The following is a 22527-nucleotide window of genomic DNA, read 5'->3' as shown; positions in this document are numbered from 1 at the left end:
GGAAGATTTTAGTTCAGATGGGCAGCATGGTCGGCGCAGGCTTGGAGGGCTTAAGGGCTTGTTCCTGTGTTGTACTTTTCTTTGTTCTTTGTTCTCCACCCAATCCCACTACCCGATTATAGCATTGGCCAACGGAGAATCCCGCCTACAATGTTTTGGCCTCAAACTGCTTTCTGTGGTCATGAATTCCACAGGCTCATCACTCTCTGGGTGAAGAAATTTCTCCTCATCTCAGTCCTAAATGGCCTACTCCATATCCTCAGCCTGTCAGCCCTGATTCTGAACTTCCCCACCATCAGGAACATCCTTCTTGCATCTACCCTGTCTAATCCTGTTAGAATTTGATAGGTTTCTATGAGATCCCCCCTCATTCTTCTGAACTGCAGAGAATATAATCATAACCAACTCGATCTCTCCTCATACATGTGTCCTGCCATTCCATGAATCAATCTGGTAAACCTTTGCAGCACTTCCTCCATAGCAAGAACACCCTTCCTCAGATTAGAAGGCCAATATTATTCCATGTGTGGTTTCACCAAGGCCCTGTATAATTGCAGCATGACAGTCCCCTGCTCCTGTTCTCAAATTGACTCCCTATGAAAGACAACATACTATTTGCCTTCTTCATCACCTACTGCACCTGCATGTTTAAATAGACATCCAGGTCTCATTTGTATATTCCGCTCTCCCAATCTATAGCCACTCAGATAATCCATAGAACCCCTACAGTGCAGAATGAGGCCATTCGGTCATCAAGACTGCACCGACCCTCCGAAAGAGCACCCGTGCCATAACCACGCCTAATCTACACATCGTTGGACTGTGGGAGGAAACTGGAGTACCCAGATAAAACCCAGGCAGACACGGGGAGAATGTGTTAACTCCACACAGCCATCCAAGGCTAGAATCAAACCTGGGCCCCTGGCACTGTGAGGCAGCAGAGCTAACCACCATCTACTTCATAGTGCCCATTGGGCAAGATGGGCTGAGAATTATCTGAGGATCACATTATCTTAGGATTTCACATCAAGAAAATAAAAGTGCAGCATGGATACAGAAAAAACAGCACAACTTCACCTGTCCTCCCCTCAGGGTGTGCACTTTCCTGCTCGGCTGGTTGTTACTCTCCTTCCACTTCTGGATGAATTGCTATCTCGCTTTCCATTGTGACCCATAGTTCAGTGCATTCTCAAATCACCTTTGTACACCACCACCTTCAACCGATATTTCCAAAGAGCGGTGGAGATGTAAGAAGAAAAGATTTAGAATGATGAAGCATGTTTGTTTGTTACATCATAGAAGCTCATACCCTCAACATGATTTAAACATTCAGCTGGTTGGTGACACTCACCTTTCCTCACTCCAATGTCTGCTTGGCCACCAGTCACGGAGGGATTAACGCTTCGCACCAGTCCCTGGCCCTCTCTTCATACTCATTAAAATCCTTCAGAAAGACCACAATGCACCCGGTGAATGAACAGTCCGGGCATTTCAAGCCATCTTAATCTAAACAGACTTGCAAAATAAATATAACTTTGTTGTTCTTTCTTGGCTTGGGTAAGACTTGAGGTTTGGAGACTAAAATAAATTTCTGGCAGAATTCTCCAGTCTCCGAAATCGCGTTTGGCGATCGGCCAGAGAATCCCCATTTGCGCCAGAATTGGAAGTGACGCTACATTTGCGATGCTCCACCCCTTCACTGCACGCCGAATGGATGGCCTCAGGACGTCACCTGAGACCCTCCCCCAATGCTCCACCCCGATGGGCCAAGTTTCCGAAGGCGTGGGTCACTCATGCTATTTATTTTCGTGACCCCGGCGTTGCGGCTGGGAACTGGGTCCAGCGCCGCCATAGTTGGGTCGGAGCCGTGCTGCGGGCAGGAGGGGCTTTGGTGGGGGTTGGGGGCATGGTGGGAGGTAGTCCGGGGGTGGCGAGCCTGGCCACAGAGGGGCATTATTTGGCATGCCGGGTCCAGGCGCGGCCGGCGCCATGTTGCACGTAGCTGCCGCTGCAGGCCGCCACATGTGCATGCACGGCCACAGACTCGGCAATTCACCGGCTTTATCCACAGCTAAAACTGGGGGCTTTACACTGCATGCCTGCTAGCCCTCCACCAGACAGAGGATTGGTGCAGCTTTTGCGCCATTCATTCGAGCGTAAAACGCCACTGTTCCTATGACGGCACCAGCACTTAGACTTCAAATCTCATGTCTCCACTCAGTGAGGTGTAAATGAGAGAACTTGATAATAATAATAAGCTTACATTAACACCACAATGAAGTTACTGTAAAAAGCCCCTAGTCGTCACATTCCGGCGCCTGTTCGGGTACACAGAGAGAGAATTCAGAATGTCCAAATTACCTAACAGCGCGTCTTTCGGTACTTGTGGGAGAAAACCGGAGCGCCCAGAGGAAACCCAAGCAGACATGGGGAGGACATGCAGACTCCGCACAGACTGTGACCCAAGCCGAATCAAACCTGGGACCCTGGAGCTGTGAAGCAACAGTGCTAACTACTGTGCTGCCATGCACTTAGTGAGCCCTGTTTCAAAGGCAACCGAATTTTGCAAACACTTGACTTCATATAATCCTGAACAACATTTCCAACAGTTCATATGCACCTAAGATGGATTTTTTCACCTCCTCATATTCCCAGGTATCTCCTCTGATAGTGATGCAAATACTTCACTAGCTCTACCTTAGAACTTTGTTTGAATCAGTAATACCCACATGTCCTGCAGTCATTTCATTTGTTTAGCTGCCTTCTCAAATGAAATGAAAAAGGCTTCTACATCCTTCTCATCAAACCTTGGCAATGCTTGGACATATTTATATCGATTCCCACCAAGTCTTCGACTATGGTAAGCTGAGCTTTTGATTTTTAACTTACTTTTTCGGAGCATGAAACCGGAAGTCGGCCGTGGGGAGACCTGGGAAGGTTTATATTTTCTTTAAAAAGGCACTTACCTCCGAGGTTTTGGCCTCATTCTTCCAGCGGAGCGGGAAGAGAGGGGAGCGATTTTTGGAGGGGAGATCTGGAAGGTAAGCTGAGTTTTTGATTTTTAACTTACTTTTTCAGAGCAGGGAACCAGCAGTCGGCCGTGGGGAGACCTGGGAAGATTGTATTACACAATAAATTTGAACGGTGAGGAAACCCGAGACACTACACATGTAGTGTCACCCACCCTCCCTCCTCCTCTAAACTAAAAAAAGACTCAGTGCTGTGAGCAGGTAAGCTATTTACCTTTTTTTCCCACTGGGAGACTAAGTAGAGGTGATGGCAGCTAGGGCAGTGGAATGTTCCTCCTGCAGAACATTTGAGGTAAGGGAGGCCACCGGTGTCCTTGCTGACTTCACCTGTGGGAAGTGCAGCCATCTCCAGCTCCCCATAGACCGTGTTAGGGAACTGGGGCTGGAGCTGGATGAACTGAGGATCATTCGGAAAGCTGAGGGGGTGATAGACAGAAGCTACAGGGAGATAGTTACAACTGAGAACAAAGGTAGCTGGGTAAAGTTCGAGGTGGGAAGAGGAGGAAGCAGTCAGTGCAGAGATCCGCTGTGCTCATTTCTCTCAACAATAAGACTACTGCTTTGGATACTGTTGGGGAGGATTACCCAGCAGGGGTAGGCTGCAGTGACTAGGTCTCTGGCACGAGGTCCGGCCCTGGGGCTCAGAAAGAAAGGGGGGAGATTAGGAGAGCTCTAGTTATATGGGACTCAATAGTTAGAGGTACAGACAGGCGGTTCTGTGGGCACGGGCGAGACTCTTGGATGGTTTGTTGCCTCCCGAGTGCCAGGGTCCATGACGTCTTGGATCGTGTCTTCAGGATCCTTAAGGGGGAGGGTGAGCAGACAGAAGTCGTAGTGCACATTGGTACTGACGACGTAGGCAGGAATGTAATAAACGGGTTTCGGGAGTTAGGCTGGAAGGTAAAAGCCAGCACAGACAGAGTTGTCATCTCTGGTTTGTTGCCGATGCCACATGATAGCGAGGCTAGGAATAGGGAGAGAGTGCAGTTGAACACGTGGCTGCAGGAATGGTGTAGGAGAGAGGGCTTCAGGTATTTGGATAATTGGGGCGCATTCTGGGGAAGGTGGGACCTGTACAGCAGATGGGTTGCATCCGAACCAGAGAGGCACCAAGATCCTGGGAGGGAGATTTTCTAGTACTCTTCAGGAGGGTTTAAACTAATTTGGCAGGGGAATGGGAACAGGACTTGTAGTCCAGCAACTAAGGTAGCCGATGTTCAGGACGCCAAAGCGTGTAGTGATGCAGTGGGGAAGGTAACACTGACAAAGGAGAGTACTTGCAGGCACGGAGATGGGTTCAAACGTGTATACTTCAACGCTAGAAGCATCAGGCATAAGATGGGTGAACTTAAGACATAGATCGGTACTTCGGACTATGATATGGTGGCCATCACGGAAACTTGGATAGAAGGGCGGCAGAAATGGTTGTTGGAGGTTCCTAGTTATAGATGTTTCAATACGATTAGGGAGGGTGGTAAAAGAGGAGGGGGTGGCATTGTTAATTAGAGATAGTATAACAGCTGCAGAAAGACAGTTCGAGGGGAATCTGCTTACTAAGGTAGTATGGGTTGAAGTCAGAAATAGGAAAGGAGCAGTCACCTTGTTGGGAGTTTTCTATAGGCCCCCCAATAGCAGCAGAGATGTGGAGGAACAGATTGGGAAACAGATTTTGGAAAGGTGCAGAAGTCACAGGGTAGTCGTCATGGGTGACTTCAACTTCCCAAATATTGAGTGGAAACTCTTTAGATCAAATAATGGGGTGGTGTTTGTGCAGTGTGTCCAGAAAGCTTTTCAAACACAGTATGTAGATTGTCCGACCAGAGGGGAGGCCATATTGGATTTGGTACTTGGTAATGAACCAGGGCAAGTGATAGATTTGTTAGTGGGAGAGCATTTTGGAGATAGTGATCACAATTCTGTGACTTTCATTTTAGTAATGGAGAGGGCTAGGTGCATCCAACAGGGCAAGGTTTACAATTGGGGGAAGGGTAAATACGATGCTGTCAGACAAGAACTGAAGTGCATAAGTTGGGAACATAGGCTGTCAGGGAAGGACACAATTGAAATGTGGAACTTGTTCAAGGAACAGATACTACGTGTCCTTGATATGTATGTCCCTGTCAGGCAGGGAAGGGATGGTCAAGTGAGGGAACCATGGTTGACAAGAGAGGTTGAATGTTTTCTAAAGAGGAAGAAGGTTACTTATGTAAGGCTGAGGAAACAAGGTTCAGACAGGGTGCTGGAGGGATACAAGATAGCCAGGAGGGAATTGAAGAAAGAACATAGAACATAGATCATTACAGCGCAGTACAGGCCCTTCGGCCCTCGATGTTGCGCCGAAGTGTGAAACCATCTGAAGCCTATCTGACCTACACTATTCCATTTTCATCCATATGTCTATCCAGTGACCACTTAAATGCCCTTAAAGTTGGCGAGTCTACTACTGTTGCAGGCAGGGCGTTCCACACCCCTACTACTCTCTGAGTAAAGAAACTGCCTCTGACATTTGTCCTATATCTCTCACCCCTCAATTTAAAGCTATGTCCCCTCGTGTTGGTCATCACCCTCTGAGGAAAGAGACTCTCACGGTCCACCCCATCTAACCCTCTGACTATCTTATATGTCTCTATTAAGTCACCTCTCAGCCTTCTCTCTAACGAAAACAACCTCAAGTCCCTGAGCCTTTCCTCGTAAGACCTTCCCTCCATACCAGGCAACATCCTAGTAAATCTCCTCTGAACCCTTTCTAAAGCTTCCACATCCTTCCTATAATGTGGTGACCAGAACTGCACGCAGTACTCCAGGAGCGGCCGCACCAGAGTTATGTACAGCTGTAGCATGACCTTGTGCCTCAATCCCCCTACTGATAAAGGCTAGCACACCATATGCCTTCTTAACAGCCCTATTAACCTGGGTGGCAACTTTCAGGGATTTATGTACCTGGATGTCGAGATCTCTCTGTTCATCTACACTACCAAGAATCTTGCCATTAGCCCAGTACTCTGCATTCCTATTACTCCTTCCAAAGTGAACCACCTCACACTTTTCCGCATTAAACTCCATCTGCCACCTCTCAGCCCAGCTCTGCAGCTTAGCTATGTCCCGCTGTATCCTATAACATCCTTCAGCACTATCCACAACTCCACCGACCTTCGTGTCATCTGCAAATTTACTAACCCATCCTTCTACACCCTCTTCCAGGTCATTTATAAAAATTACAAACAGCAGTGGCCCCAAAACAGATCCTTGCGGTACACCACTAGTAGCTGAACTCCAGGATGAACATTTGCCATCAACCACCACCCTCTGTCTTCTTTCAGTTAGCCAATTACTGATCCAAACCGCTAAATTACCTTCAATCCCATACTTCCTTATTTTCTGCAATAGCCTACCGTGTGGAACCTTATCAAACGCCTTACTGAAATCCATATACACCACATCAACCGCTTTACCCTCATCTACCTGTTTGGTCACCTTCTCAAAAAACTCAATAAGGTTTGTGAGGCATGACCTACCCTTCACTAAACCGTGTTGACTATCGCTAATCAACTTGTTCTTTTCAAGATGATTATAAACCCTATCTCTTATAACCTTTTCCAACATTTTACCCACAACCAAAGTAAGGCTCACAGGTCTATAATTACCAGGGCTGTCTCTACTCCCCTTCTTCAACAAGGGGACAACATTTGCTATCCTCCAGTCTTCCGGCACTATTCCTGTCGACAAAGACGACATAAAGATCAAGGACAAAGGTTCTGCAATCTCCTCCCTGGCTTCCCAGAGGATCCTAGGGTAAATCCCATCTGGCCCAGGGGACTTATCTATTACTACACTTTCCAAAATTGCTAACACCTCCTCCTTGTGAACCTCAATTCCATCTAGCCTGGTCGACTGAACCTGAGTATTCTCCTCGACAACATTGTCTTCCTCCAGTGTAAACACTGACGAAAAATATCCATTTAACGCTTCCCCTATCCCCTCTGATTCCTCACACAACTTTCCACTACTATCCTTGATTGGCCCTAATCTTACTCTAGTCATTCTTTTGTTCCTGATATACCTACAGAAAGCCTCAGGGTTTTCTTTGATCCTAGAGGGCAGCAGAGCAGAGCTACTGATCAGCTGTTCTGGGGAAATTTGCATACGTGCAGTGTGGTCAGCCTAATTTGAAGGGCCTGTCGTGAAGGTGAGTGAGTGCCTTTAAATTTGCTTACCTTTCAGCGGGAGCAGGGTTTGAGGGAATATCAGGTAAACTCTTCCTTTATTTTTATTTTTCTTGTTTTTTTTAAATCTAGAGGTGATGTCAGGGAAGGCAGTACAATGCTCCTCCTGCAGAATGTTTGAGGTGTGGGACGCCGTCAGTGTCCCTGCTGATTTCATCTGTGGGAAGGGCACCCAACTCCAGCTCCTCAAAAACCGTGTTAGGGACCTGGAGCTTGAGCTGGATGAACTTCGGATCATTCGGGAGGCAGAGGGGGTCATAGATAGGAGCTTCAGGGAAGTAGTTACACCAAAGACTGGAGATAGATGGGTAACTGTAAGAGGGACTGGGAAGAAGCAGTCAGTGCAGGGACCCCCTGCGGTCGTTCCCCTGAGTAACAAGTATACCGTTTTGGATACTTGTGGGGGGGACGACTTACCAGGGGTAAGCCATGGGGTACGGGCCTCTGGCACGGAGTCTGTCCCTGTTGCTCAGAAGGGAAGGGGGGAAAGGAGTAGAACATTAGTAATTGGGGACTCAATAGTCAGGGGCACAGATAGGAGATTTTGTGGGAGCGAGAGAGACTCACGTTTGGTATGTTGCCTCCCAGGTGCAAGGGTACATGATGTCTCGGATCGTGTTTTCCGGGTCCTTAAGGGGGAGGGGGAGCAGCCCCAAGTCGTAGTCCACATTGGCACTAACGACATAGGTAGGAAAGGGGACAAGGATGTCAGGCAGGCCTTTAGGGAGCTAGGATGGAAGCTCAGAGTGAGAACAAACAGAGTTGTTATCTCTGGGTTGTTGCCCGTGCCACGTGATAGTGAGATGAGGACTAGGGAGAGAGAGCAATTAAACACGTGGCTACAGGGATGGTGCAGGCGGGAGGGATTCAGATTTCTGGATAACTGGGGCTCTTTCTGGGGAAGGTGGGACCTCTATAGACAGGATGGTCTACATCTGAACCTGAGGGGCACCAATATCCTGGGGGGGAGATTTGTTAGTGCTCTTTGGGGGGGGGGGGTTTAAACTAATTCAGCAGGGGCATGGGAACATGGATTGTAGTTTTGGGGTACGGGAGATTGAGCGTATAGAGGTCAGGAGCATAGATTTGACTTCGCAGGAGGGTGCCAGTGTTCAGGTAGGTGGTTTGAAGTGTGTCTACTTCAATGCCAGGAGTATACGAAATAAGGTAGGGGAACTGGCAGCATGGGTTGGTACCTGGGACTTCGATGTTGTGGCCATTTCAGAGACATGGATAGAGCAGGGACAGGAATGGTTGTTGCAGGTTCCAGGGTTTAGGTGTTTTAGTAAGCTCAGAGAAGGGGGCAAAAGAGGGGGAGGTGTGGCGCTGCTAGTCAAGGACAGTATTACGGTGGTGGAAAGGATGCTAGATGGGGACTCTTCTTCCGAGGTAGTATGGGCTGAGGTTAGAAACAGGAAAGGAGAGGTCACCCTGTTGGGAGTTTTCTATAGGCCACCTAATAGTTCAAGGGATGTAGAGGAAAGGATGGCGAAGATGATTCTGGAAAAGAGCGAAAGTAACAGGGTAGTTGTTATGGGAGACTTTAACTTTCCAAATATTGACTGGAAAAGATATAGTTCGAGTACATTAGATGGGTCATTCTTTGTACAATGTGTGCAGGAGGGTTTCCTGACACAATATGTTGACAGGCCAACAAGAGGCGAGGCCACATTGGATTTGGTTTTGGGTAATGAACCAGGTCAGGTGTTAGATCTGGAGGTAGGTGAGCACTTTGGAAACAGTGACCACAATTCGGTGACCTTTACGTTAGTGATGGAAAGGGATCAGTATACCCCGCAGGGCAAGAGTTATAGCTGGGGGAAGGGCAATTATGATGCCATTAGACATGACTTAGGATGTGTAGGTTGGGGAAGTAGGCTGCAAGGGTTGGGCACACTGGATATGTGGAGCTTGTTCAAGGAACAGCTATTGCATGTTCTTGATAAGTACGTACCAGTCAGGCAGGGAGGAAGGGGTCGAGCGAGGGAACCGTGGTTTACCAAAGAAGTGGAATCTCTTGTTAAGAGGAAAAAGGAGGCCTATGTGAAGATGAGGCGTGAAGTTTCAGTTGGGGCGCTTGATAGTTACAAGGAAGCGAGGAAGGATCTAAAGAGAGAGCTAAGACGAGCAAGGAGGGGACATGAGAAGTCTTTGGCAGGTAGGATCAAGGAAAACCCAAAAGCTTTCTATAGGTATGTCAGGAATAAAAGAATGACTAGGGTAAGAGTAGGGCCAGTCAAGGACAGTTGTGGGAAGTTGTGTGTGGAGGCTGAGGAGATAAGCGAGATACTAAATGAATACTTTTCGTCAGTATTCACTCAGGAAAAAGATAATGATGTGGAGGAGAATGCTGAGACCCAGGCTATTAGAATAGATGGCATTGAGGTGCGTAGGGAAGAAGTCCCTGGGTCACTGTCTGTGTGGAGTCTGCACGTCCTCCCCCTGTGTGCGTGGGTTTCCTCCGGGTGCTCCGGTTTCCTCCCACAGTCCAAAGATGTGCGGGTTAGGTGGATTGGCCATGCTAAATTGCCCGTAGTGTCCTAATAAAAGTAAGGTTAAAGGGGGGGTTGTTGGGTTACAGGTATAGGGTGGATACGTGGGTTTGAGTAGGGTGATCATGGCTCGGCACAACATTGAGGGCTGAAGGGCCTGTTCTGTGCTGTACTGTTCTATGTTCTATGTTCTATGTTCTAAGTGTTGGCAATTCTGGACAAGGTGAAAATAGATAAGTCCCCGGGGCCTGATGAGATTTATCCTAGGATTCTCTGGGAAGCCAGGGAAGAGATTGCTGAGCCTTTGGCTTTGATTTTTATGTCATCATTGGCTACAGGAATAGTGCCAGAGGACTGGAGGATAGCAAATGTGGTCCCTTTGTTCAAGAAGGGGAGTAGAGATAACCCCGGTAACTATAGGCCGGTGAGCCTTACGTCTGTTGTGGGTAAAGTCTTGGAGAGGATTATAAGAGATACGATTTATAATCATCTAGATAGGAATAATATGATTAGGGATAGTCAGCATGGTTTTGTGAAGGGTAGGTCATGCCTCACAAACCTTATCGAGTTCTTTGAGAAGGTGACTGAACAGGTAGACGAGGGTAGAGCAGTTGATGTGGTGTATATGGATTTCAGTAAAGCGTTTGATAAGGTTCCCCACGGTCGGCTATTGCAGAAAATATGGAGGCTGGGGATTGAGGGTGATTTAGAGATGTGGATCAGAAATTGGCTAGTTGAAAGAAGACAGAGGGTGGTGGTTGATGGCAAACGTTCAGAATGGAGTTCAGTTACGCGTGGCATACCACAAGGATCTGTTCTGGGGCCGTTGCTGTTTGTCATTTTTATAAATGACCTAGAGGAGGGCACAGAAGGATGGGTGAGTAAATTTGCAGACGACACTAAAGTCGGTGGAGTTGTAGACAGTGTGGAAGGATGTTGCAGGTTACAGAGGGACATAGATAAGCTGCAGAGCTGGGCTGAGAGGTGGCAAATGGAGTTTAATGTAGAGAAGTGTGAGGTGATTCACTTTGGAAAGAATAACAGGAATGCGGAATATTTGGCTAATGGTAAAATTCTTAGCAGTGTGGATGAGCAGAGGGATCTCGGTGTCCATGTACATAGATCCCTAAAAGTTGCCACCCAGGTTGATAGGGTTGTGAAGAAGGCTTATGGTGTGTTGGCCTTTATTGATAGAGGGATTGAGTTCCGGAACCATGAGGCCATGTTGCAGCTGTACAAAACTCTGGTACGGCCGCATTTGGAGTATTGCGTACAGTTCTGGTCGCCTCATTATAGGAAGGACGTGGAAGCTTTGGAACGGATGCAGAGGAGATTTACCAGCATGTTGCCTGGTATGGAGGGAAAATCTTATGAGGAAAAGCTGATGGACTTGAGGTTGTTTTCGTTAGAGAGAAGAAGTTTAAGAGGTGACTTAATAGAGGCATACAAAATGATCAGAGGGTTAGATAGGGTGGACAGTGAGAGCCTTCTCCCGCGGATGGAGGTGGCTAGCACGAGGGGACATAGCCTTAAATTGAGGGGTAATAGATATAGGACAGAGGTCAGAGGTGGGTTTTTTACGCAAAGAGTGGTGAGGCAGTGGAATGCCCTACCTGCAACAGTAGTGAACTCGCCAACATTGAGGGCATTTAAAAGTTTATTGGATAAGCATATGGATGATAATGGGATAGTGTAGGTTAGATGGCCTTTAGTATTTGGACTTCCCATGTCGGTGCAACATCGAGGGCCGAAGGGCCTGTACTGCGCTGTATCGTTCTATGTTCTATGTTCAATGTTGCCTGGAATGGAGTGTAGGTCTTACAAGGAAAGTTTGTGTGTGCTGGGACTTTTCTCATTAGAACGGAGAAGGATGAGGGACGACTTGATAGAGGTTCATAAGATGATCAGAGGAATGGATAGAGTAGACAGTCAGAGACTTTTTCCTTGGAGGGAACAAACCATTACAAGGGGACATAAATTTAAGGTGAATGGTGGAAGATATGGGGGGGATGTCAGAGGAAGGTTTTTTATCCAGAGAGTAGTGGGGGCATGGAATGCACTGCCTGTGGAAGTAGTTGAGTGGGAAACGTTAGGGACCTTCAAGCGGCTATTGGTTAGGTACATGGATTACGGTAGAATGCTGCGGTGTAGATTGATTTGTTCTTAATCTAGGACAAAGGTTCGGCACAACATCATGGGCTGAAGGGCCTGTTCTGTGCATTATTTTCTATGTTCTATGTTCTATGACGCTCTTTCTCACCATCCTCATCACTATCCTTAGACTGTAGGTTTCTCTTAACTTCTGCCAATTTTAAGGAACTTTCACATTTCATGGCCAGTTTCTGAAATTCAAAGTCTCTCTCTTTTTCTTTTTCCTCTCTCTCTTGTTCTTTTTGTTATGCTGGGGCTATTCATTCTTTATCCCTTTCCTCTCTCTCCTTTTCTTTTTGTTCTGCTCGGGCTATTCTTTCTTTCTCCCTCATTTTGTATTCAAGCTGCTTTAATTCTTTTTCATGTTCAAGCTGCTTGATCTGTAATTGAATCCCTGCCATTTCCAATGATTCTGATTGTGTCTCAGACAATTTTAAACACTCAGCTCCGCTGCAATTACCTCATGCTTGAGTAGGTCTTACGAGGAAAGGCTCAGGGAATTGAGATTGTTTTCGTTAGAGAGGAGAAGGCTGAGAGGTGACTTAATAGAGACATATAGGATAGTCAGAGGGTTAGATAGGGTGGACAGTGAGAGTCTTTTTCCTCGGATGGTGATGACCAACACGAGGGGACATAGCTTTAAATTGAGGGGTGATAGATATAGGACAGATGTCAGAGGCAGTTTCTTTACTCAGAGAGTAGTAGGGGTGTGGAACGCCCTGCCTGCAACAGTAGTAGACTCGCCAACTTTAAGGGCATTTAAGTGGTCACTGGATAGACATATGGATGAAAATGGAATAGTGTAGGTCAGATAGGCTTCAGATGGTTTCACAGGTCGGCGCAACATCGAGGGCCGAAGGGCCCGTACTGCGCTGTAGTGTTCTATGTTCTATAGATGATTTGGAGTTGGGGACAAAGTGCAATGTGTCCAAGTTTGCAGACGATACTAAGATGAGTGGTAAAGCAAAAAGTACAGAGGATACCGGAAGTCTGCAGAGGGATTTGGATAGGTTAAGTGAACGGGCTAGGGTCTGGCAGATGGAATACAATGTTAAAAAATGTGAGGTTATCCATTTTGGTAGGAATAACAGCAAAAGGGATTATTACTTAAATGATGAAATATCTGCTGTGCAGAGAGACCTGGCTGTGCTAATGCATGAGTTGCAAAAAGTTGATTTACAGGTGCAACGGTGATTAAGAAGGCAAATGGAGTTTTGGGCTTCATTGCTGGAGGAATGGAGTTTGAGACTAGGGAGGTTATGCTGCAATTGTATAAGGTGTTAGTGAGACCCCACCTGGAGTATTGTGTTCAGTTTTATCCTCCTTACCTGAGAAAGGACGTACTGGCGCTGGAGGGTGTGCAGAGGAGATTCACGAGGTTAATCCCAGAGCTGAAGGGGTTGGATTCCGAGGAGAGGTTGAGTAGACTGGGACTGTACTTGTTGGAATGTAGAAGGATGCGGGGGGAGGATCTTATAGAAACATATAAAATTATGTAGGGAATAGATAGGATAGATGTGGACAGGTTTTTTCCACTGGCGGGTGAAAGCAGAACTAGGGGGCATAGCCTCAAAATAAGGGGAAGTCGATTTAGGACTGAGTTTAGGAGGAACTTCTTCACCCAAAGGGTTGTGAGTCTATGGAATTCCTTGCCCAGTGAAGCAGTTGAGGCTCCTTCATTAAATGTTTTTAAGATAAAGATAGATAGTTTTTTGAAGAATAAAGGGATTAAGGGTTATGGTGTTCGGGCCAGAAAGTGGAGCTGAGTCCACAAAAGATTAACCATGATCTCATTGAATGGCAGAGCAGGCTTGAGGGACCAAATGGTCGACTCCTGCTCCTAGTTCTTATGTTCTTAATGTTAACTGCAATGTTTTTGCCAAATCTAAAAGCCTTTTTTGAGTCTCTGTTTGTAAGGTAAGGTGACCGTCTCCACCCCGCAAAAACCTCTGAGCCTCAGTTGTGCACAACACACTCCCTATTTTTGTCCTCCTTACCTGAGAAAGGACATACTAAACTTGAAGACAACACCTGAAAAGCAAACACAAATATGCTCACACCTCATTGTCTTTAAGTTCACTAAGACAAAACAATCACGAAAGATAGACTTTTATCCCACGAGCCCCCAATTGTTATACATAGAACATACAGTGCAGAAGGGGGCCATTCGGCCCATTGAGTCTGCACCAACCCACTTAAACCCTCACTTCCACCCTATCCCCGTAACCCAATAACCCCTCTTAAGCTTTTTTGGGCACTTAGGGCAATTTATCATGACCAATCCACCTAACCTGCATATCTTTGGAGTGTGAGAGGAAAATGGAGCACCCGGAGGAATCCCACGCAGATACAGGGAGGACGTGCAGACTCCGCACAGACAGTGACCCAGCAGGGAATCGTACCTGAGACCCTGGAGCTGTGAAGCCACAGTGCTAATCACTTGTGCTACCGTGTTACCATGGGCCAGGGTTTAGAATACCCCAAAGTATCTCATGGAATTCACCTGGCCTACAACTGTTTATTGATTTTGGTTATGATGAGCACAAGAGCCTGCCTTTCAGGTGTTATTAAACAGAGTTCTTGGGCGCTTTTAATCAAAAAATAAGCTTTTTCTATGAATTTAGTTAACATCTGCATAAACACACACCTAAAAATTATTATCAACTACAAACATAAAGACTCCACACAGCTACAGTAATCTATGTATAACCCTCAATAAATTCCCCCTTTAACTGTTCCAATTCAATAACAAGATCCCATAAACCAAAAACTCCTTTTTACCAAAACAGTAGGTAACTATTATAATTTGGTTTCTTCCTTGGAATAACTCTTTGAAATTGAAAATAGTGAGGCAGGCCAAGATACTGCTCTGTCTGCGTACAGCAGCTAAATGTGAAAACGAAAGTAAAAACACAGAACCACAGCCCAGTTCCACCCACACAATGACATCACTGAAGCCATGTGATAAGACAAAAACATTTCTTAGAGGGGCACTCACATGACACTAGAAAAAGACGGAAGTACAAATAGTGTAAGTGAGAGCAGATTATAGTTTATATCAGTATTAAGATTAGCTGTAGATGAATGTAGTTTAAATGTTAATAATCAACTGTGTATTATTAAGGAGTACGTGTGAAATCCAAATTAATACATTTATAGTTTTGTTTAAGTTCAAGCTATTTTTTGGTATTTGTGAACACTACGCCAACCATCCTGAATTAAACAACACAAAGAACACCACAAACTTCAAATTCTTGTCTGCCCCTCACTGCCTTTGTCTCCCTTGCCGATCACAAATCTGTCTTACCTCTGGCTTTAGTAAACTCCATGACCCAGTCTCCAGTACTTTCTGGGGAAGAGAATTCCACACACCAACAATCCTCAGAGTAAAATAATTTTTCCTCCTCTATCTTAAAAGGGCTGGATTTTCTGTTGGCTGACACTGAAATAGAGAAAAGTAATTAGGTTGAGAATAGGTTAAAAATCACAGCAGGTGCCGATGTGATGCCAAATCACAATTCTCTGTCACTTAGACAGCGGTGTCAATGCGGCCCGGAACGCACGTACAGTAAACACAGTTGGCATATCATTAGGGGGCCTCACTCAATATTCTCCGGGGCTTTCACGAACTCCGCCTCTGCTGGGCCGAGTTCCCGATGGCACGATTCACTTGGGCTTTTAAAAATTGTGAAACCGGTGTTTTGGCTGATGAGGGAGAGAGAGAGGAGGTAGGACACAGAGACGTGCTACTGTAGGCTGCCGGGACGGACACTGGCTGGGTTGGTTGGGGCGTGGGGGGCCCAGCCAGGACTGCGGAAGGGGAGTGACGGCAGAGCAGGCTGAGTGGCCAGGGTGACTCCCCATGGGACTGGGACATTGTCTAGTCATTGACACCCATTATCACGGCCTGCAAGACAGCCATCTCACGCACCCCACTGTACACCTACCTTGGTGCCTGGTTCTGCAAAGTGACACCGGCCATATGTGTGCTCCCGCCCCCTCATCTAACCCTTCATCATACCCTCCCCCTCCCAACCTGGCGCCACGCACCGGCGGCCCGCAGGGAAACTCCCACTGCAGCCCCTACGGGGATGTAGGGCAGGGACCGTGGAGCGTACTGCTGGCAAGGGCAGTGCCATCCGACAGTACCCCTGCCATCAGGCACAGGCGCCAGTGTTCTTGGCATTTTGTGGTGCCTGGCACTGACAGGGCCAGGGCTGCGGAGATGGGGGGGTGGAGGGGGGGTGACATGCGGGAGCAGAGCCCGCAGTGCCAACCAGGGCCACCATGTAGCCCACTGGAGCTGGTTGGGCACGGTGGTATGCACCATGCTAACGGGTTTGCCTTTCACCCCCTGCAGACAATGGATATTGGAATTCAGCCAGCAATGGTGGCCTCATCCTAGTCACTGCAGCCCTGGGGGATGCCCTGCAGCTATACGAATTGGCGCTGCTCGAGGAGGAGGAAGCTGCAGCTGGGGAGCGTGCCGCAGTGGAACGTGCCGCAGTGGAACGTGCCGCAGAAGAACATCAGGCCTCGTATGTACCGGCAGTGCCTATCATTCGCAGACCTGCCGGTCATGGCATGCCATTGAAGAGTCCGGCTGAGCAGAGACATTGCAACATGTCTGCCAGTTCATGGTGCACCTGGCACTGCGAGAATATACGCGGGCGGCATGGTAACACAGTGGATAGCACTGTTGCTTCACAGCGCCTGGGCCCCAGGTTCAATTCCCCGCTGGGTCACTGTCTGTGCGGAGTCTGCACGTTCTCCCCGTTTCTGCGTGGGTTTCCTCCGGGTGCTCCGGTTACCTCCCACAGTCCAAAGACGTGCAGGTTAGGTGGATTGGCCGTGATAAATTGCCCCTCAGTGATCAAAAAGGATAGGTGGGGTTACGGAGATAAAGGGGATGGGGGGAGGAGTGGGGCATAGGTAAGGTGCTCTTTCCAAGGGCCGGTGCAGACTCGATGGGCTGAATGGCCTCCTTCTACACTGTAAATTCTATGATTCTATGAAACCCACACAGACACGGGGAGAACGTGCAGACTCCGCACAGACAGTGACCCAAGCCGGGTTATTGGGTTACGGGGATGGGGTGGAAGTGAGGGCTTAAGTAGGTTGGTGCAGACTCGATGGGCTGAATGGCCTCCTTCTGCACTGTAGGTTCTATGTTCTATGTTCATAGGGGAGGACACCCATTCCCGGTGACTGTCAAGGTTACGGTCACCCTCAACCTTTACACCCTGCTCGTATGCAAGGGTCACCCAGGTGGATGGTGGAAAGTGCTACCGGCGGCAGGAGTCAGACATTGGCATACGATGAAGAGAGCCAGAGCTCATTGCAGAGTGGGTTGTCGTCATCCTCCAACCCAAATTCAACATAAAGGTTGTAGGTCAGGTGGACTTCATCATATACTTTGGGGTTTCTAAACCCTGACCCATAACACCACACATGACGACTGCCGATTTCACCCCCCCCCCCATGTCGGCCCATGAACCCCCACTTCTCTGGCCAGCCCAGACCAGTCCACCCCTCACACCCATCTGACAGAACACTGAGACAGGTTGTAACAGTGTGAACAGGTGTAAAAGTGACAACATATATACAGATTTGTGCCCAAGCCCCTATAACTAAATGTACCATGCACCTATGCCAACCTAACCAGTGTCTAACATTTTGGCCTATCGCTATGTCTTGGTGATTCTCCAGACGGTACATCAGGAGTGGATGCGGCCTGCTGTGATTCACGCCTTGTGACCTGGATCCTCAATTGATGTCATCTTCTGGGGCGCCCGCGACGGCTGCTCGGGCGTCCCAGGCCCCAAGTGGCATGGTGCCGCCCTGTGCTGCCTGCTCCCCACCAGATGCATCAGGGACAGGAGCAGACTCCCGCTGTGGGAGTCACCAGCAAGGGCCCCATCACCTCCTCCTCCCTTGGAGGAGAGAATAACCCCTGGGCTACTCCATGAGATGGGGGTGCGAGCAGAGCTAACCCCTGAAGCTCCCCCGCCACTTGGCGCTGCCAGTCTGGAGGCCCGCTCTGAACTCGACCAGGGTCTGTATGCTCATGGCCATGGAGGACAGGGAGTGGAACACCTCCGTCTGGGACTGCCCCACATCACGCTGTGGATGTGCCACCACCTTTTCGGTTTGTGTCACAGCAGCCAGTGACTGTGCCATCTCCCTCTGGGACTGGGCCATCTCCCTCTGTGTCTGTGCCACATCGGCCAGCGCCTATGCAATACTGGCGACGTTCCCATGGCCTACTGTGACTGGGCCATGATCAGGTGACCGTGGCGATATCAGGTGGCTCTGGCACACTACTCCTGCTCCTGCTCCTAGTTCTTATGTTCTTATGTTCTTATGACAGCATTTACTTACTTGTATATATTTGAAACTACAACCCCGTTATCAAGTTATCTACAGACAAGTGGTTTAGATATGTTTACTGCATGGAGTTTGGTAGATTCAGCTACAACAAAGTTGAAGGAACAGACAAGAACATTTGATAACGTTCACAGCAAGGCTTTGGAATTTGTAAATAAATGTAATGACAGGATTTCACAGATGAATATGGATGAAAATCAAACATTTGAAATTGATGCGTTGGAAACAGCATTGCCAGTTAAGAGGCAGAGGAAGAAGAAAAGAATGGCAGATGAGCTTATTGATGATGAAAGAAATTCCTCAGATTCTCTAGCTGATTTTCGAGTAAATGTGTCTAACCTAATAATGGATCGCATTGTCCAGTCACTAGAATCACGCTTTGTACAACACAAACAGTTGTATAAAGATTTGTCCTGCTTGGACCCAGCAAAGTTTAAAAGTATTGCAGAGAAGGGCCTTGAAGATGAAGCATTGGAAGGTATTATTATGCTGTTTCCACAAATCAGCAAAGATCAAGTAATATTGGAATTTTTTCTTTTGCTTCAAACTTTGATGTATTAAAGCTATTGCTTAATGATGGTGAGAATATGGATTCCAGTTGCAACAATTGTAAAATTTGCAGCACTTGCCCATCGTGTGTACTAAAAATTCTGGCATCCAACAGACTTCATGACAAGGCATATGATAACCTTTATGAACTTTATAAAGTCATCTGCACACTATCAGTTACTCAAGACCAATGTGAGAGGACATTTTCAAAGCTAAAGATCATAAAGACAAGGTTAAGAAATTCGCTGTCTGAGGAGAATTTGGAATCATACATGTTGCTATCCATTGAAAAGGAATTGTTAGATGAATTGGATGCAGAAGCAATTATTGGCAGATTCGCACAATCATCTGGCGAACACAAACGATTGCTCTTAATATAGTGGACTGCATGCAATGCTCTATTGTGCTTTTGAACTATCTGTTAATGTGTAAATTGTGCAGTAAACTATTTAAAAATATCAACCAATTACTTAAAATTAAACATTATTTACATTTAGTATCTACTGCCAGTAATATGTACAGTACATGTACACTGTAATTACTAAGAAATACACATTTTTTCCACAAAAATTTTAATTGTACCCTTTTTTCCATATGTATTTTTTGAAAATTTTATTTATTCGTTATGAAAATTAAATGATAGCATTGTAGTTGTGGGTGGGCCCCCTTTGTCTCCTGGCAACCAATATTTTTAGACCCAGTCCGCCACTGGTTGTAGGCTGCAAAGAGACATTGATAGGATGCAGAGCCTGGCCGAAAAATGGCAGATGGAGTTTAACCCTGAAAAGTGCGAGGTGATTCATTTTGGTAGAAAAAATTTGAATGCGGATTACAGGGTCAACAGCAGGGTTCTGAGGAATGTGGAGGAACAGAGAGATCTTGGGGTTCATGTCCACAGATCTCTGAAGGTTGCCACTCAAGTGGATAGAGCCGTGAAGAAGGCCTATTGTGTGTTAGCGCTTATTAACAGGGGGTTTGAGTTTAAGAGCCAAGGGGTTATGCTGCAACTATACAGGACCCTGGTGAGACCACATTTGGAGTATTGTGTGCAGTTCTGTTCACCTCATTATAGGAAGGATATGGAAGCATTGGAAAGGGTACAAAGGAGATTTACCAGGATGCTGCCTGGTTTGCAGGATTGGTCTTATGAGGAAAGGTTGAGGGAGCTAGGGCTTTTCTCTTTGGAGCGGAGGAGGATGAGAGGCAACTTAATAGAGGTTTATAAGATGATGAGTGGGATAGATAGAGTGTACATTCAGAGACTATTTCCTCGGGTGGATGTAGCTGTTACAAGGGGCCATAACTATAAGGTTCAGGGTGGGAGATATAGGAGGGATGTCCGAGGTAGGTTCTTTACTCAGAAAGTGGTTAGGGTGTGGAATGGACTGCCTGCTGTGATAGTGGAGACGGACACTTTAGGGACTTTCAAGCGGTTATTGGATAGGCACATGGAGCACACCAGAATGACAGGGAGTGGGATAGCTTGATCTTGGTTTCGGATAATGCTCGGCACAACATCGAGGACCGAAGGGCCTGTTCTGTGCTGTACTGTTCTATGTTCTAAACAAGCGCTTTATGTGCGAATATATGGCAAGTAGAGATGAACGTTGTGTGAGGATTGTGAGTTCACTGGAAAGATATGAGAGGGAGAACAAAATAACTTATGAAATAGGAGAAGGGTGGCCTGGGTGACCACCCCCCTCCCCCAGGTGCCGATAGGCCTAGCCCACATTTGAGGAAACCAGCACTAAACGGTGCACTGGCGAGGTCTCCCAGATGCGGCTGTTAGGTCCTTAGCCTGGGGAACCTGTGAACGTATATTTAAATCAGCCTCATGGCTCATTATATGTGCTGATCTGGATCAAGGCCAGTGAGGGTGAGATCCAGTCTGTGACGTCTCGCGAGGTTTGGTAGAATCTTGCGAGGTGACTCGAGTGTCATGAATCTCACGAGAGGCCTCTCGTGAGATTCAATGAACTCGCCACAACACCAAGCCATGCACAGCAAGGCTATTAAATAGCACCCAAAATATTTAGCTTCCTGCATACAAACATTACACTCTACTCCCCTGCCTCACTGCTACTTCATTGCTGCCTTTAGTTCCAGAATGCATATCATAAATCCATTCGAACCTTTTCTATTGCCAGCACCTACATGGTCGCCTGGCTAAACCTTAAAGGCATAGTACCATTTTCAGCTAAGGAATCAAGAATTATGATTATACTCTTGGTTGAGAAAACTACACGAATAAAGGTGAGGAGCAGAAGAATCCCAGCCACATTTCTGCCTCTGAGAGTGTCAGAGAAACATCTCTGCAATTTAGAGCGTTGTCTGTGACTATGACTCAACCATTGATTGGCAGAACAGGTTCATGGAGCTAAATTGCCTCTTCTGCACCTACACTTTAATGAAGAGGCAAAAGATGGGGAAATAGGAGAAATGGGGCTGGATTCTCCAATTTTCAGACTAAGCCGGCGTGGGAACTGCACTGATACAGCTACTTTAAATGGGCTAGCACCATCGCCACGTGGAACGCAATCAATTCCATGGAAAACTATGCCGGATTCGCCGGGCCTGTGATTGGCGCATGAGGCTCACACGCACAGCCGCACTTAAATGGTCCATTACCCACACACACACACCGTCCCAGTCAACAAGGTGGCTGCTTCAGGGACACTGAGCTGAACACCCTCCTGGACGCCGTGGAGGAGAGGCGGATAACCCTGTACTGCGGGAGGAAGGCTGTCAGGCGCCACCGTTCGCTGTATCTGGGCACAGGTGGGAGAGGCGGTCAGCGCTGTGGGCAACACCGCCCGGACTGCCATGCAGGGCAGGAAGAAACTCTGCAATCTCCTCAGGGCGGCCAGGGTGAGTTGGTTGCTCCGTGCCCCTGGTACTAACCCCGCTCCCCTCCAACACCTGTAACCTGACCCCTCCCCCGGGTGATGGCCCAGCCCCCCACCCTGCCCCACATACCAGCACCCATGCCAGCCACAATGGCCGGGTGCCCTAGCCACTGAGGCCACCATCTACCTATCCCCTAGGTTGCATGCGTCGGACCGTCTAACGGTATTGTTGTATGTGTTTCCACCCCTCCCAGGGGAAGGCCGTGAACACTCCGTGAACACTCGCCGGGAGCAGGAGAAGACAGGAGGGGGACCATCAGACCCGCCTCACCGTGCCTAAGCAGAGGTTACTGGACGTGGCTGGCGGCCTGGAGGAAAGGGAGGTCACCGAGGTGAAGTTTGGCAGCGGGCAACTGCTTAGTTGTGGATCCCCATAACACCCCCCATCACACCCCGCTCACCCCCTGCAACCTGCACCCCCTCAGCCCTCATCCCCTTCCCCCCTCAATCCCGCTTCAATGTTCATTGAGTGGAACCCCTTCGGTTAGTGCAGCGCAGCTTGTTATCCGCAGTTGCCGTAGGGCGACATGCATTCCGTCTATTGCCCCCTGGACCCGGGGCTTCCCGGCAATGGCAGTGACTCTTGCTGCCCGAGCATCTTGGTGGGCTCGGTCCACATGCAAATGGATGTAATGATCCACCTGGACATACAAGGCCTCCGTGACGGCGTAGTTGCACATGTGCACCTAGGTCTGTGAGATCCGGACAGGTCCCCACTTGGCAACAGGAAGGACACCATCGCATCGTTCAGGGCGACCGTCACCTTGACGGTCACCAAAGCGGGTGTCCT

The 22527-nt window shown here is 47.8% G+C and overlaps 1 long non-coding RNA gene across 1 annotated transcript; it reads right to left on the bottom strand.

Moving 5' to 3' along the window:
- Window positions 1-1083: 1083 nt before the first annotated feature.
- LOC119965612 lies at window positions 1084-15314 on the bottom strand. Its single transcript, XR_005460567.1, has 3 exons — window positions 15203-15314; window positions 1352-1444; window positions 1084-1214 (listed from the first exon to the last, which is right to left on the bottom strand). It is a non-coding gene; the product is annotated as an uncharacterized LOC119965612 (long non-coding RNA).
- Between the last annotated feature and the right edge of the window lie 7213 nt (window positions 15315-22527).

This window comes from Scyliorhinus canicula, chromosome 5 (genome assembly GCF_902713615.1).
Source record: "Scyliorhinus canicula chromosome 5, sScyCan1.1, whole genome shotgun sequence".
Lineage (NCBI taxonomy): Eukaryota > Metazoa > Chordata > Chondrichthyes > Carcharhiniformes > Scyliorhinidae > Scyliorhinus > Scyliorhinus canicula.
Note: the sequence above shows the minus strand (reverse complement) of the source record. Positions and strands in the feature narration are given on the sequence as shown.